This window comes from Theropithecus gelada, chromosome 18, assembly GCF_003255815.1.
Source record: "Theropithecus gelada isolate Dixy chromosome 18, Tgel_1.0, whole genome shotgun sequence".
Taxonomy (NCBI): Eukaryota; Metazoa; Chordata; class Mammalia; order Primates; family Cercopithecidae; genus Theropithecus; species Theropithecus gelada.
Genome location: NC_037686.1, coordinates 43857874 through 43873282, shown reverse-complemented (window position 1 = coordinate 43873282; position 15409 = coordinate 43857874). Strand labels below are relative to the sequence as shown.

Here is a 15409-nt window from a genome sequence, read left to right as displayed (position 1 = left end):
ACCTTCTCCCATGCACATGGTCCCGTCACTCTCCTTCAAGTCATGGGGTAGTGGCATTCCCATTATGGGAGTCATCACTCTGCTCTATTAGATAATTGTCTACTTCAAGCTGTTTTCAAGTGAATGTTAAAAAGAGAGAGAGAAAAAAAGAAAACAACAACAAAAAAACCTTTGAAGAATAATACCCTGTAACTAGAAAATGCTTTGGAACCAGAAGGAAGACATGTATAGCCTGCAGAGAATCCCTGCGCAAATCCCTCATCTGGAATATGGATAAACCTGCTGTGAGCAAAGTGAAATCTTTATCCTGGTGTCCTTTCTATCATTAACTCCACATCACTGCTTGCAATCATCACATCTCTCCCCCGGTTTGATCATTTTGAATAGTATACGCTATTTTTAAGCGTCAACTTTAACTTATTTCAGGAATGTATACAGTCTTTCTTACTAAACTACAGATAACAACATAAGAATTGGGAAGCCCCACTTTAATTGCCCCAGACTGGGAGAGGACAGAGGCTGCAAGGATCAATAAAGAGACTACAGTACTGGAAACCAGACTCAAATCAAGGATTGGATATAAGCAGCTGGAGCAGAAGCCTTCAGAAACCAAGCCCACCCCTACTCCCCGCCCTATGTTTGAGGGGCCTGCCACAGATGGTACCCCTGCTGACTGTAGGGCCTGGCACAAGCACCAGGGTCTCCAAGCCATTTGAATGGTATTGAACAGAGCACAAAACTACCTTTACAGCTTCTCTTTCTCAAAGGGCACTATGCTGCACACCTTTCTAAATATCAAACTGAACAATGAATGTTAAGAGATGCATCAGGATAAGAAAAGACACCCAGAGTTTTTTGTCTTGTTTAGCAAACACTCATATATAGTGCTTGCTATGTGTCAGGAACAGTTCAAATACTAGGTTATTTAATCTTCAAAATGACCCTATGGTGATTCAGCAATTCTACTTCTAGGTATGTAACAGAGAATCAACAGCAGGAATTCAAACAGATAGCTGTATACCAAGTTCACAGACGCATTCATCACAATGGACAAAAGGTAGACACAACCCAAATATTCACAGATCAGTGGATCAACAAGCAGACTATCTATGCAATTCAATATTATTCAGCCTTAAAAGGGATGGAAATTCTAACATGTACTGTCACATGGATGAACCTTGAGGACACTATGCTAAGAGAAATAAGCCAGAAAAGGACAAGACTGTATGATTCCACTTACACGAGGGACCTAGAAGAGGCAAATCCATAGCTACAGAAAGTAGACTGGTGGGTGCCAGGGGCTGCAGGGAGGGAATTACTGTTTAATGGGTGCAGAGATTCTGTTTAGGATAATGAAAAAGTTCTTAGATGGATGGTGGTGGCGATTGCACACAATGTGAACGTACTTAATGCCACTGAACTGTATACTGAAAAATGGTGAAAATATGGTTAAAATGGTAAATTGTTACGTGTATTTTACCACAACTAAAAAATGTTTAAAGGTTAAAAAACAGGGCCGGGCGCGGTGGCTCAAGCCTGTAATCCCAGCACTTTGGGAGGCCGAGACGGGCGGATCACGAGGTCAGGAGATCGAGACCATCCTGGCGAACACGGTGAAACCCCGTCTCTACAAAAAAATACAAAAAACTAGCCGGGCGAGGTGGCGGGCGCCTGTGGTCCCAGCTACTCGGGAGGCTGAGGCAGGAGAATGGCGTGAACCCGGGGGGGCGGAGCTTGCAGTGAGCCGAGATCGCGCCACTGCACTCCAGCCTGGGTGACAGAGCGAGACTCCGTCTCAAAAAAAAAAAAAAAAAAAAAAGGTTAAAAAACAGTACATTTTACTTATATTTTACCATAATAAAAAAAACTCTGAAACAGGTCCTTTACTATAATGCTCATTTTCCAGATGTGGGCACCCCTGGCCAGATCCAACACCACACTGGACACTAGAGAGACAGTAGTGAACAAAATAGCCTCCAGCCCTGCCCTGACAGAACCTGCACTCCACTGGGGAGACACATCAACCATCTTTTAATTCAATTAAGGCAGAGACCACAAAGTGAAGAATGGAGCTAGGAGGGCAAATCACAGGGGACCACAAAGGGAGGCTGTCAGGGCAAAGTTGCCAGGAAGCTGCAGAATCCCGAGTTGTCTGAAATGTCTACAGCAAACCCCACGTCACTCTGGTGAGCAAAGGCCTTGACAAGTCAAGAGCTTGCACACATTCCTGCTCTCAATTCATACGTGGCCCAAGCTCTGGCAAACTCCCTAGTGAACAGCAGTCATGCGTGAATCATCTCCAGGACCTGATCAAACGGGTCTCAGAACAGCAGCACAGCTCTCCAAGCCTCCAATGCATTTTCACACCATCTTCTAGCACACTATGGTAGTGAAGAGCATGCACAGTGAAGCCAGACTTCCTGGGCCTGAATGCCAGCCCTGCTGCTCTCTGGCTCTGTAACCTTGGACACGTTACTAGATCTCTGAATCTCAGCGTCTCATTGTAAAATGGGAAAGTATATACTTCATAGGGTTATTAAATGAGTTGACATACAGGAAGTTTTTATAATTCATTGGTTAGTGTCACAGATAAAAACAAGTTTTGAAAATGTATTTTTTAGAACAATCCTTGCCACATAAAGCGTTAACTGTTATTCTCATAATCATTATTACCTTATTCCATCCTCACAAGACCCTAGAGGCAGGTGGGGCAAGACCAAACTGCTCCCATTTAACATAGGCAACTGAGGCAAAGGAAGAGCAAGTTGCTTGAGTTTACATTGCTAGTTAGAGTCCCCTATTCTTCCTACCACACTGTGGCATTTACAATAATTCAAAAGCATTTGATGAAAATCTCTAGCATCTCAACCACATTTGGGCACCTATTATATACCAGATAGTGGCCATCACTTCTTCTGGTGCCTGTAGGAAGCAAGAACCCAGGTTCTCCAAGCCCATCACCTTGGTCTGTAATTCCAGCAGCCAAGTTTTGAACCCTTCACTTTATCCATTGGAAAACTGGGCTCAGAGAACAAGCTTTTACTGAGCACCTCCAACAGATGCAGCGTTCTACACTACAGGGAAGACAAGAGTGGTCAAACTCATGGTACTGGCCACCCTTCACACCTAGTAGAGGAGGTAAGGGGTCCTCAGCCGAAAGAGAGCAATGGAGGGGCAGGTACCACTAATTGCTAAGCCCTGGTGGAGCCCATAAAAGGTAGAGGAATCCAGCTAAGCCAGCCAAGTATAAGTTGATGTAATCAGGGAAAACGCCATGGAAGAGGTGGGATTTAGGTGGGGCTTTAAAGATTACTTACTGGGATGATCAATTTTATGTGTCAACTCGACTGGGCCACTGGGTGCCCACACATTTGGCCAAGCACTATTCTGGGTGTGCCATGAAGCTGCTTCTAGATGAAGTTAACATCTGAGTCAGTCGACTGCGTAAAGCAGGTTGCCCTCCCCACTGCGGGTGGGCCTCACACAATCAGTTGAAAACCCAATTAGAACAAAAAGTCTGGGTAAGAGGGAACCCGCCTGTTTGAGCTGGGACACGGCCATTTTTCCCACCTTCTGAGACACAAGCTCTTTCTAGGTCTCAAGCCTGCTGGCTTTTGGAACTGACACCACTGACTCTGCTGGTTCTCAGGTCTCTAGACTCAGCCTGGACTACATGGTCAGCTCTCCTGGGTCTCCAGCTTGCTGAATGCAGATCTTGGGACCTGCTGGCCTCTGTAATTGTGTGAGCAATTCCATAATATATAAATACGTGTATTTCCTATTAGTTATCTTTCTCTGGAGAACCCTAATACACTAGTATTGGTTTGGCAGAGAGTAAAAGGGGAGGAAAGCTTCCAGAAGTCTAAGAAATTGAACGAAGAGAGACAAGATGTGAAAAAATGAGAGAATAGGAAGGCCATGAGAAAATGGCTTTGAAGGGGGAGAGAGAAGAAACAAGAATGAGTACTGTGAGGTGCAACAGGTGATCTGAGAAGAGATGTTGGATTCTGAACATGACCGTCCCCACAGGTAGATGGGGTGCCTGTGATCTTGAGAATCACACAAAAGCAGAGTTTAGGAGAGGTGATGCCACATGGATAAGCATAGAAAAGGCTGGAGCCCAGGATGTCAGCAACATACACCTGTCCAGGTAGGAGACGTGTGGGGTGGGATGGCAGCGCCTAGCTCAGTGACAGGAAGTCTCTCATGCCTTGAGAACAGAAGACTCTCACACTCCCTTGGGTTTATCAACAGCTCAGAGAGCAGTTCCGCACCCTGCCCAGGTACAAAGGCCAAAGAGCCCAGGGAGAAGGCCACGTGCCAGCACCTAAGAATCTGAGATCCTTTACACATCCCTAGTTTGTCATTCAAGCTCTCTGGGCCTCAGTTTCCCTCCCCGTGACATGAGTGCCAGAAGGAATGTGAGGATAAAATGTGAAAGAACATTAGAGGAGGAAGTGGCCCAGTGAGAAGGGGGAAACCACCTTCCACGGGAAACTGCTTTGGTGTGAAGCCTCTGAATACCCAATCAGCAGCTGCCGGCTGGAAAAGCAGGCTTTTTATTGACAAACCTGCAGAGGATCACCTCCACAAAACACACCCAGGGCCTAATTAAAGTCACAGAAGAACAACCTGCCAAATCTCGTGGTAAGTCACTGCTTAATGCAGGGCTGTCAGAGCTGCCTCAGGAGGATGAGGAGGCAGGGAACGCTCAGTGATGTGAAAGGAGCCCAGGCTGGGCCCCACGGTGGTGGGAGCACGGCCTGATGGATGGAGAGGGATGGAGGGCTGGGCCCAAGCAGGACTATGGAGAGGGCAGGGACTTCCCAATACAGCAATTCCTGGAGCTGGAGCTAGAGCTTATCTCACATTTACAATCCCATAGACTCCGGCAAATGCTGTCCACACAGCACACTTACCACAAACCCAGGGCATCCCTTTCTCCTCAAGGGAACTTCAATGGACAAGCTTCTGCCCTATATTAATTGTCATGCACATTAACATAACTAAAACACCTTATATGCTCCAGGAAAGGAAACAGGAAATGAACTCTGATAAGCCAGAAAATTCAAACAACTGGAGCTCTTGTCCAGCATTCTGCTTTAAGGAACGCAGGCAAACGATCTACGAGCTAATATCAGAGACCATAACAGCTGTACTTGCAGACACCTCACCACATGCCACACCATTTCCTAGAGCCTTTCTATAGTAACTTCTTTAATTCCCACAGCCCTATGAGCCATCATCTCCATTTTGCAGATGAGGAAACTAAAATGTGAAGAAGTGAAATAACTTGCCCGAGGTCCCTAGTGAATAGCAGAGCTGGAATCTGAGTCCAGGCAAAAATATAGATCCCAAAACCTGAGCCCTTTCCAAGGGTGCCAAAGTTAAAAAATCCTCTACACCTTGCATCTCTAAACCAAATCATGGGACTAGCACAGGAGCCTCCACCAACAAGAAAAGTCAGAAGAGGGGCTTTGTTTTGTCTCCTGATTTCTCTCAATTTTCTAAAATGAACATGAAATGCTTCTTTAGACAGAAAAATGAAAACTAAATCAATTTTTTTTCCCCAATGAGCACCCCTCCACCCCCTGCAGTCTTCCTTCAAACCCTTCCCAGGAGCAGTGCAGCTCAGAGCTCTCTACCCTACCTGAACACTCAGCATGTTCAGCACAACCTGCACTGAATTAGCTCCTCAAAAACAGAAACACTGATGCAACCACAGCAAGGCTAAGTGCCAGGCAGGCCACCAGGAGGCTGGGCTGGAATCAGCTGTCAGCTACCTAGTGATCCAATTAAGAAATGTTGGTTAATACTGGGAGTACAATTAAAACTACATCAGCCATTTTTTTAAAGCCTCTTGTGATTTTTTCAAGAACTTCCTTGAAATAAAAAGCTTTGCTCATTAACGGTTAGCCAGAAGAAGGCACCAGGACTTAAATTTTCTTGGATAAGGAAAAACTCCCAGTTACCTTGTAGAATTTGACAAATGGCAATCAGATGGCTTACGCCTGAGCACTTCCTTGGGGCTTCCAGAAGGAAACCTGTACACAACCTTGGTAGCTTCTGGAGGCTACAGTGAGACGCACACACATGCAGTTCATTGGCAAAGGCTCCTTCGAAAGGAGACAAGAAGAATGAGAACGAGCGGTATCCACCCTACCTGAACTGGTGGGTACTGATGCAGAAATCAGGAAATTAAAAGCACCCTCCATGGATTTATTGTTTAATCATGGACACCAGGCCTGAATTCTAAGAACACCGGTGAAATACAAGCCAGTTAGAACAGTTCAGATGAACCAACAAAATCATCTGCACAGGATGCCACCAACTCTTCCCTGGCCATTTTTCATCTGCTCAAATTTGCAAAAGACTCATTTTACAAAATGACTGTAATGTGCACTGCTAGCAGGAAATGGGTAAGGAATCCTGAATCAGCTCATCTCTCAGGAAAAGGTAGTTTCCCTTTTGGCCTTTTGGCACCCTAACCAAGCTCCTCTCCTTCCAGGGGACTTTAGGAGTCATTTATCCCAAGCTGGGTAGTTACATGGCAGAAAAAACTCCAGCCCCACGCCTGTCATGTTCCAGCTATGGAATGTGCAGCAAGCTTCTTCCTCCAATCTTCAATTCTTACAAGTGATGGACAGGAATCGATTTCTGCTTAGGTCACAGGGCCTTCTGTGAGAATTGAAAGAGATGACATATAGCATAGCACTTTAAAAGCATTAAAGCCCTATACTAGCTAATATTAGTCATTAATTTCATGGAATCATAGAATAGAATGCATAGAAACTTCGTCCTGAAAGGGAGTCCTAATTTGAAAATCATTTGATAAAATTCACACTGCAGGCTCTAACCCACCAACTCCTTGGCCTTTTGTTGCCAGACTTGGGCCACCAGGAAGAAACATCCCACTCCATTCAAGCACATTTGTACCATGACTCTTTGAGCACACCAATAGGACTATGAAACAGGCAGCCAAATCCCTATCAAAAATGGCCTCACCAAATCACATCCAAAGTTAGAGTCCAAGGAAAAATAATAGGTGCTGAGCCCACTCCCTCACTCCTGCCACTTCCTATAGACACCCCCAATCAAGTCACCTTTCTGACACTGGCCCCAAGCATTTCAATATTGGCATGGCACTTGGCCTAGTGCTTTGTACTCCCTGGAGCTAAATTATCATCGTAAGTATTATTCTTTGATAGCAAGGTAGGCTGAATGGTGCATTAAAAGCATTTGTAGCTCAAAAACCTATGGGGGCAACAGGCAGTTTGAAAGCATTTAGCTGGATACAGTACTGAGATCAGTGAAAAAGCTCATTTGTCACCATGACAGGAGGTGATAATGTGACATTTCACAAGTTTCAAAACAGCAGGGGAAACCACCTACCCTCTATTATTTGTAGCAATGCTGGACTCCCAAACACACACTCTGCATGAACTATGAATCACTCTAATTATTCAGCAGGCTGAATACCAAACCAATCACCACCCACAATCAGATCTGGGCCTGAACTTTTTGTGAAGAGAGAACATTTCTCATTTTTGTACCTGCAGTTATCCCCCATTGGCACTATTTTTTCCCAAACAATAATTTACAGAATTATTTATTGAAAGGGGCTCCTATTTCTATGGTGGGCATTAGCAAAATATACCACATTTCCTGTTTTCTTCCCTCTTCCCAAGTGTGCCAATACTTCCTCCCCACTTTAAGAATAAAATCAAGAATAAAACACAAGCATTATCCCCAAACCCTCACACTTGCTCTCCACTTTGAAACAGTGGCCACGGCAGTCCTTTTAGGATCCTCTGGAAATTTAAGAACATTCAAGCATGGTTGGAGGAGCAGAGCATAATGGTTACATGTCAGGTGCTCAAATCTTGGTGCAGCTACTTCTTAGCTCTGTGACCTTATCCAAGTTACTAAACCTCTCTGGGTTTCAGTTTAATTATGTAAAATTGAGGTGGTAGAGACTTGTGTCCTTCCGTCATTGTAAAGATTGAATATGAGATTAATATATATCCCAGGTACTGTGATATGACATCACAATGGTTCCGTGTAAATTAATAATGCTGATATACAACATTAACTCTTTATAGGCCAGACAAGCCCAGTCAACAGCAGTCTGCCATAGGCTGGGGAAGAAAATGAACATTAATACTCATTTCACTGTGCTCAGTAAGATGCTTATCTCCGCCATGCTCCCCTCTTCTCTGCCATCTCTCTTCCTGGGAATAGGGTTGCCTGCTCAGAATTAGCCCAGGAATAGATTACGATGGTTGCCACTGAGCAAGTGGACAGAGAAAATTCGCAGGGGTTGAATCTCCAATGTTTAAACACAGTTAAGTGGGAGCATGAGACAAAAACTTCCAAGTACCTTGGCTGAAGCTTGAAAGGCAGGTAAGTTCTATAAGGAAACATCTTTTAATCCCTTAAATCATTTCACACTACTTTCCTCCACCTCCTTCTCACAGCTTCCTGGTTACATATACATCCATAGCTTCAACCACTGGGATGTATTTAAAAGTCTTCTTAATTTAAATCAATGGAAGGGGGAAATTTTTTTCTACTAATTTAGAGAGACCCAAGTTCATAGTGTTTTGTTTTAAATAAGCCTGGAAGATGATTCTCCAAGACCAGTCTATGCTGCTGGGGACAGAATTAATCCAGAATATGACTGTTTCCTTCCTGTGAAAGCAAAAATATCAATGAGGAGGAGTGAGTCTCAAGTTCCTTATCCATAGCCCCCTTCAAAGTACTTCAACACGGACTGTCATATCCCAGGCAAAAAGAGATTCAAGCCACACAGAAACACTATTTTTGTTCTCTATATTCTCTAGTGCTCGCCTCAAATTGGAAAAGGTAAAAATAAGCACAAACAAAATAACCACAAAGAAGATACTACATCCCAAGATCAGAGAGGAGTTCATGAGAGTGCTTGCTGCCTTAAACGAGGCTCATGTTTGGGTCTTAATGCTATTACAAAGCATTAAAAGAACCTTCAATAGAAAGAGTGAAAGCTCATACGGTACAGACGTCAGAAACATGACCCAGAAGGCAAAGGTAGGTGCAGACACAACTCCTGAAGCTGCCCAGTGAAGGAAGTTGACTCAAGAACCAAGAGAGGTTATGTGATAAGCCCAGAAATCCCTGCATCCATCCCCGTTCCCCGCCCTGCCCCAACCCCATGACTGCCCTGGTATATTACACTCCAGCTTATTCCTCACTTTGCAAGGTGGGGCTTATAGAGCAGTGGTGGTCAGACTCTGATCCTTAACAGAATCACCTGGGGCACTTGATCAAAACACAAAGGCCCAGGCCCCTCCCACCTCCAGGAGCCCGGGCCTCCACATTCTTCATCAGCTCTCCAGGTGATTCTAGACACAAAGTTTGAGAACCATATGGCCACAAAAAAAGGAGGGAGGTGGGGGGAGTTCTTTCAACACAATCTTTGAGATACATTGAAGAGAAAGACGCAAGTGCAGGACAGTGTGTTTAGCATGTTGCCTTATGTGTAAGAAAAGATGGGGCAATAAAAATAAAGAGTTTTTTAAGGATGGGAGTGAGACAGATACAAGATATATAGATATAGAGTATCTCTAAAAAGATCCATGAGAAACCTGTTACACTGGTTGTTCCCTGAAAAAGGAACTGCCTGCCTGGGGACAAAGGCAAAAGGGAAACATCACCACATTCCTTTTCAGCTCTTTGAATTTAGCTACACAGATACATTATCAAATAAATTTGTTCACATTTCAAAGGGTAAACAGGGGTACATAAAAACAAGTAAAAATAGTGATTAAGGGATAAAAATAGCAGCATGGCAGGGTGTGGTGGCTCACGCCTGTAATCCCTGCACTATGGGAGACCAAGGTGGGTGGATCACAAGGTCATGAGATCGAGACTATCCTGGCCAACACGGTGAAACCTGTCTCTACTAAAAGTGCAAAAACTTAGCTGCGTGTGGTGGCACTCACCTGTAGTACCAGCTACCCAGGAGGCTGAGGCAGGAGAATTGCTTGAACCCAGGAGGCAGAGGTTGCGGTGAGCCAAGATCGCACCATTGCACTCCAGCCTGGGCACTACAGTGAGACTCCGTCTCAAAAATAAATAAATAAAAATAAATAAATAAATAAATAATAGCAGCCTCAAGGTTAATATTCCCGAGCTCTCAGTGATTTCCTGCATGTAAGCACCCTTCTCTTCTGCCTGGGCTGCACCTAGGCTCCAGAAGTCAAGGTAGAGACACTCCATCACCTGCTGAAGGAAACAGTGCCCTGAGGATTGCTCACGAGGCACTTCATATATTCTCTTCATGGAATTTTTGTCATCCAAGTCAACTGCCAACTCTTTGAAAGAACAGACTATTCCTCAATCACCTTAATTATCTCCCTTGATGCTTAAAGTCACTTAATCAATGCCTACAGCCACTTACTCAGATCTGTCTTTGCATGAGATAAAACAATCATTTATAACTAATTTCAGAGCTTTGAAATTAAGTTCCTAAACTGTTTGTTATACAGGCTGCTTTGGATTGCTCTGCCTGATTGTAATAAGTGTGTTCCTCTAAGATAATGCCCTCCAGTCTTCCTCTTTAAATACACGTATCAACCGGGAAATACACAGGGCAACGAGAGTCTATTTCTCCTGACCCAACTAACTGCCAACAAAATTCTGCCCTCGAGTGTTTGTATCCTGCCTCATATTCCTGAGGCCACCTCCCACTTCTTACTCCCTGTACCCCTTGGGAAGAGAAAAATAGCCACATTTCCTTTCAATTTCACTTCTCTCCTCCCTTCAAGAAAGTCTGCTTGCTTTGAGGTTTTTCAAGACACACTAGTAGACAGGCAAGTCTAGAAGACAACCTTTCAACCTACAAAGTTTAGGGAAAGTGAAAAGATATCAATTATGTAATGATGAAAGGAGAATGGATAATCCAACAATGTCAAGAGATAATCATATTTGTCTTTGCCAGATTCAAAAATCCACTTTACAACTGACATCACTTCCATCTGTATGTACACGTACACACCTTTCTCTGGACAGACTGAAACCCTTCAGGTAAAGAAACAAGGAGTCCAAGGATGTCTCAAAGACAACTCTCTGGTTGAAAGGGCTAAATATTCAATCTAGATTAATCATTCCCAGAGAGAAGAGAGTATGTATTTAAATTGCTAATGTGATCATTTTTGGTATATTCCTCAAATGAAGCAGGATTGGTTAAAGACAATTGAGATTCCACTCACGCTGTCTTACTATTGTAAAAGCAGATTTTTAAACATCTACATGCTGTTAGACTGTTAGAAACTGCTAGGAGGTGACCTGGAGACCCTGTCCATGAACTTGGGAGGAAACACTGCACAGTGCTAAGTGCCAAGGACACACAACAGGCCCTTGATAGGTGTGCCTGCAAGTCATCTAACAGTTTTATAGTATGTCAATTTACAATTTTTCATGTCCTCTCTTTTCATCCATACAAAAACCTATGAGACACAGAATGTTCATTATCATCCTATTTGACAGTTGAGGAATCTAGAGGTGAAGTAGTTTGCCCATGGTAACACAGCCTGAATGCAGCAGGTCCTCTAAGCCCGCCCCACAGCATTTTTCCACGGTATCACATGTCTATCATGCATAGAGCTTTGGAGCTTTGTGGCCTCACATGGTTGGCTAATTCAGGAGCTTCACAGAGGATGAAACTGATAACTCAGGTGATATTCCCAAGATCACACAGTATGTACTTGGAGAAGCCTTCCTGTGGTCTTGCCATTTAACTAGAGGAACCATTTCAACTGGAGTGGCCAGGTTAGGGTCTAAGATAACCCATAATACTACCTACATGCCTTTAGGCTCTGAAAGAACGTCAACTGGATATTTTTTTTTCCTTTTTTTTTTTTTTTGCATCCATGCAAATTGCTAAGAAAGGAAGTCGGGATGGTAATATTACCAGGTGATGATACAAGTAAACATTAGCTGACAAAATGTGCTGACATCTTCCCTAGGTAGATGACTCTTGCTCATTCTTCTTAACCTCTTCAAATCTAAATCAGACTCCAAGGCTTAGTTCAAAACTGATCTCCAAAAGGCCACTTTTTGGAGGCAGGGGTGTGTGTGTGTATGTGTGTGTACACACATGCACAGTTCTTGTGCAACCAAAGTTGGTAACCACATGGAAGGAGCACAGGTCTTAAAGTCTAAGGCATCTAGGTTTAAATCTTAACCCTGCCACTTAGTGGCTCTTTAGTAAAGCCATATCCTCATTTAACTTCTCTCAAACGTAACTAAGGAGACAACCTCCTACACCTGGAGAATTATAGCAAGGATGAAAGAAAATGATGGTGTCAGACCCCTCATCACAAAGGCATTCAATAAATTACCATTAGCCCCACGAAGTATTCCCTAACTACCCAACTCCTAAACCCCATCCATTGCCAAAATATCTATAGGGCCTGTTATAGGCACTTGTGTATTATAGCCATTAGTGATAACAGGTTATCTGCCCGAATAAACACTTTACAAGGTAGGGTCTGAGAGGGAGGTTAGTGTTTATTTTTATGTCCCTCATGGATTCTTATGACAGTAAGGGCTCCAATATTTTGAAATGAGCTAATTTAAGTGAAAACAAGTTTCAAGCAATTGCAAAAAGAACAGTGGCCACGAGGGCAGTTTATTTCACATATAATCAAAAGGTTCTGCAGACCTGCATACCAATGATACACTCCAGGTTCCCCTGAAGGATTCTTAGCCTATTTACCAAAAGGGAAAATCTATACTCCACTTACATTTTGAACAAATGTTATTTCAGGGCCTGCTTTATGCCAGCACTGTGCAAGGCCCCAAGAAACCCAAAGATGACTAAGACATGGAACCCACCTTCAAAACAGCCCTCAGATAATAGAAGGGCATCAACTAAAAATTTATGCAAATGGTGAAGGAACCTAGACAATGTCCTGTCCTGCCAACCTTTAGCTCAGTTTTCTCAGGTGGAAACAAGGAAGTCGTATAGAATAGATTATCTTCAATGACTATTGCAGCTCTGTCAATTAGCCCATTAATAAATTGCATCAAAACAGCTAAGTTCCTCTTAGTTCCTCAAAGAGCTAAAAACAGAACCACCATTCAACTCAGCAATCCCATTACTGGATATACGTCCAGAGGAATATAAATCATTCTACCATAAAGACACATGCACATGAATATTCACTGCTGTACTATTCACAATAGCAAAGACATTGAATCAATCTAAATTCCCATCAACTACAGATTGGATAAAGAAAATGTGGTACACATATACCATGGAATACTATGCAACTATAAAAAGTGAGATCCCGTCTTTTGTAGGAACATGGATGAAGCTGGATGCCATTATCCTTGGCAAACTAATGCAGGAACAGAAAATCAAATACCGTATGTTCTCACTTATAAATGGGAGCTAAATAAGAATTATGAACACAAAGAAGGAAGTAACAGACGCTGGGGCCTACTTGAGGGTGGACGATGGGAAGAGGGAGAGGAGCAGAAAAGATAACTATTGGGTACAGCGCTTAATACCTGATTGATGAAACAATTTGTACAACAAACCCCTGTGACACAAGTTTACCTTCACATATATCCCTGAACCTAAAATATACCCACAACCTTCACATATACCCCTGGACCTAAAATTTTTTTAAAAATGGGTATTTCTAAATGTGGTTAGAAGTGTGGTTGAAAGTGTTAAATGGAATGTTTTCTATATCAAAGCTGAATCACTTCAATCTCCACAAAGATTTCAGTATTCAGCATTCCTTCCTGCCCTCTTTCGCCACACAGGAAACGAATTATTTTGGGAAGAAGTTATGGGAGAAAGTGAATCTAGAGTATGTCCAATTGGGGTGGGGGCAGGAGCAGTAAATGGGATGCTGCTTTAAGCAGGAACAGAGACTGCAGAATAAGTGGCAGCTCAGGAGAGGAAAAAAGAAAAGAAAGGCACCAGAACAGTGTTAAATTGCTCCGATTCCATTTAGGAGGAGGACAGAAGCCCTGTCTACCTTGTTGGAGCTTGGAGGAATCTCACGCTAAACCACAGTGAAATACTGATGTTTTTTGGCGACGCTTGAGTCTTAAAGAAGTCAAATTATGCTCAACAACCTCTAAGAGGTTTCATAAGTCCTTCCAAAATACTCACTTTGGTACCTAATTAAACCCTTTTTAACCACAGATGAATAGTACCCCATTTCCTGGTGGTTCCAAGGGAAAATTTCCATGTATTTGCTTAAGCACCAGAGCCCAGCCATCCTGCCTCAGCCTGGGATGGTGATTCTGCAGGGCAGGGCCCAGGGTGTCGGGGCCTGGTGCCACCATCCCCTCCATGGCCCTCCCAGGCCTGGACCTGCAACTCTCTCACCCTCAACATCTGCCTCTCTTTCCATTTTCCCAGGACCCTGTTCTCAACTAATAAACAACCCAAGTTAACACATGCCAGTTACCCTTCCCAGATAACTTATTTATCAAATGCAAAAATGTTCAGCTAATGTGAGATGCCAGAGTATTCAGGCAGACCAGGGCCAGGAAATATTTAGGTCCACAGGTGTTTGAAGCGCCTGTTCTCAAAATCTGTGTTCCCATCGTCTCCTTTTTCTTCAGAAGACCATTGGTTCCGAGATGTGAGATGTGAGGGCCCCGCAGGGGTGCAGCCAGGACCCTCTCCCAACTTTGCAGCTGAGCATTAAGGTGACTCAGTCACGCTACAAAGTGGACACTCATTTGGAGTCAGAAAAGAGTCTCTTGGTCTGGACCCTAGCAGATCACACACTGTCCCAGAGGTTCCTCAAACACGGCACATGAACGAACAGATAAAGTTCCCAACTTTACTTCTGTTCCAACAACTAAGAAATTCTAAATAACTCCTTAAACAAGAGTCTTGGCTTTTGAGTTAAGGACACTTTTAAAGTCAGCTTTCTTCATTGGCACGATTTAGAGACAACCAAGTCACAGGCTGGCCATGGAAGAGACACAGGTGAGTGAAGGAAGCTCCTGGAGGACAGCGGCGCTGGGGAGCCCTTTGCGCCGCAGAGGACCCAGCCTTTCCCTAAAGCACACTGACTGGCAAGCCACTCTATAAACACAATCAGTAACAAGGGCCCTGGGCTTAGCGAGAATCCATGCTTTTCCCTTCTATCCACGTGTCCCGAGAAGATGCAGCCCACCAGCTCCAAAGCAAAGCAGCAGGTCCAGCAGGCAGAACCAACCCCAACCAGCAAATGGTCCCATTCTCTTCACAGCTCCAACAGCAAAAACTGCAATGACTTTTGCACCAACCTAGTATCTCCAGAAACAAATCTACATTGGTGTAGTCTACACATAAATACACATTTAATAAATTTATCAAACACCATAGCTGATGGTGAATTAATCAGCTTCTTAT

The 15409-nt window shown here is 43.7% G+C and overlaps 1 protein-coding gene across 1 annotated transcript in view; it reads right to left on the bottom strand.

Annotated features, from left to right (window-relative positions):
* MYO5B (myosin VB) overlaps positions 1–15409 on the bottom strand; it is a 385029-nt gene that overhangs the window by 312947 nt on the left and 56673 nt on the right. The gene's annotated exons all lie outside the window — the stretch shown is intronic.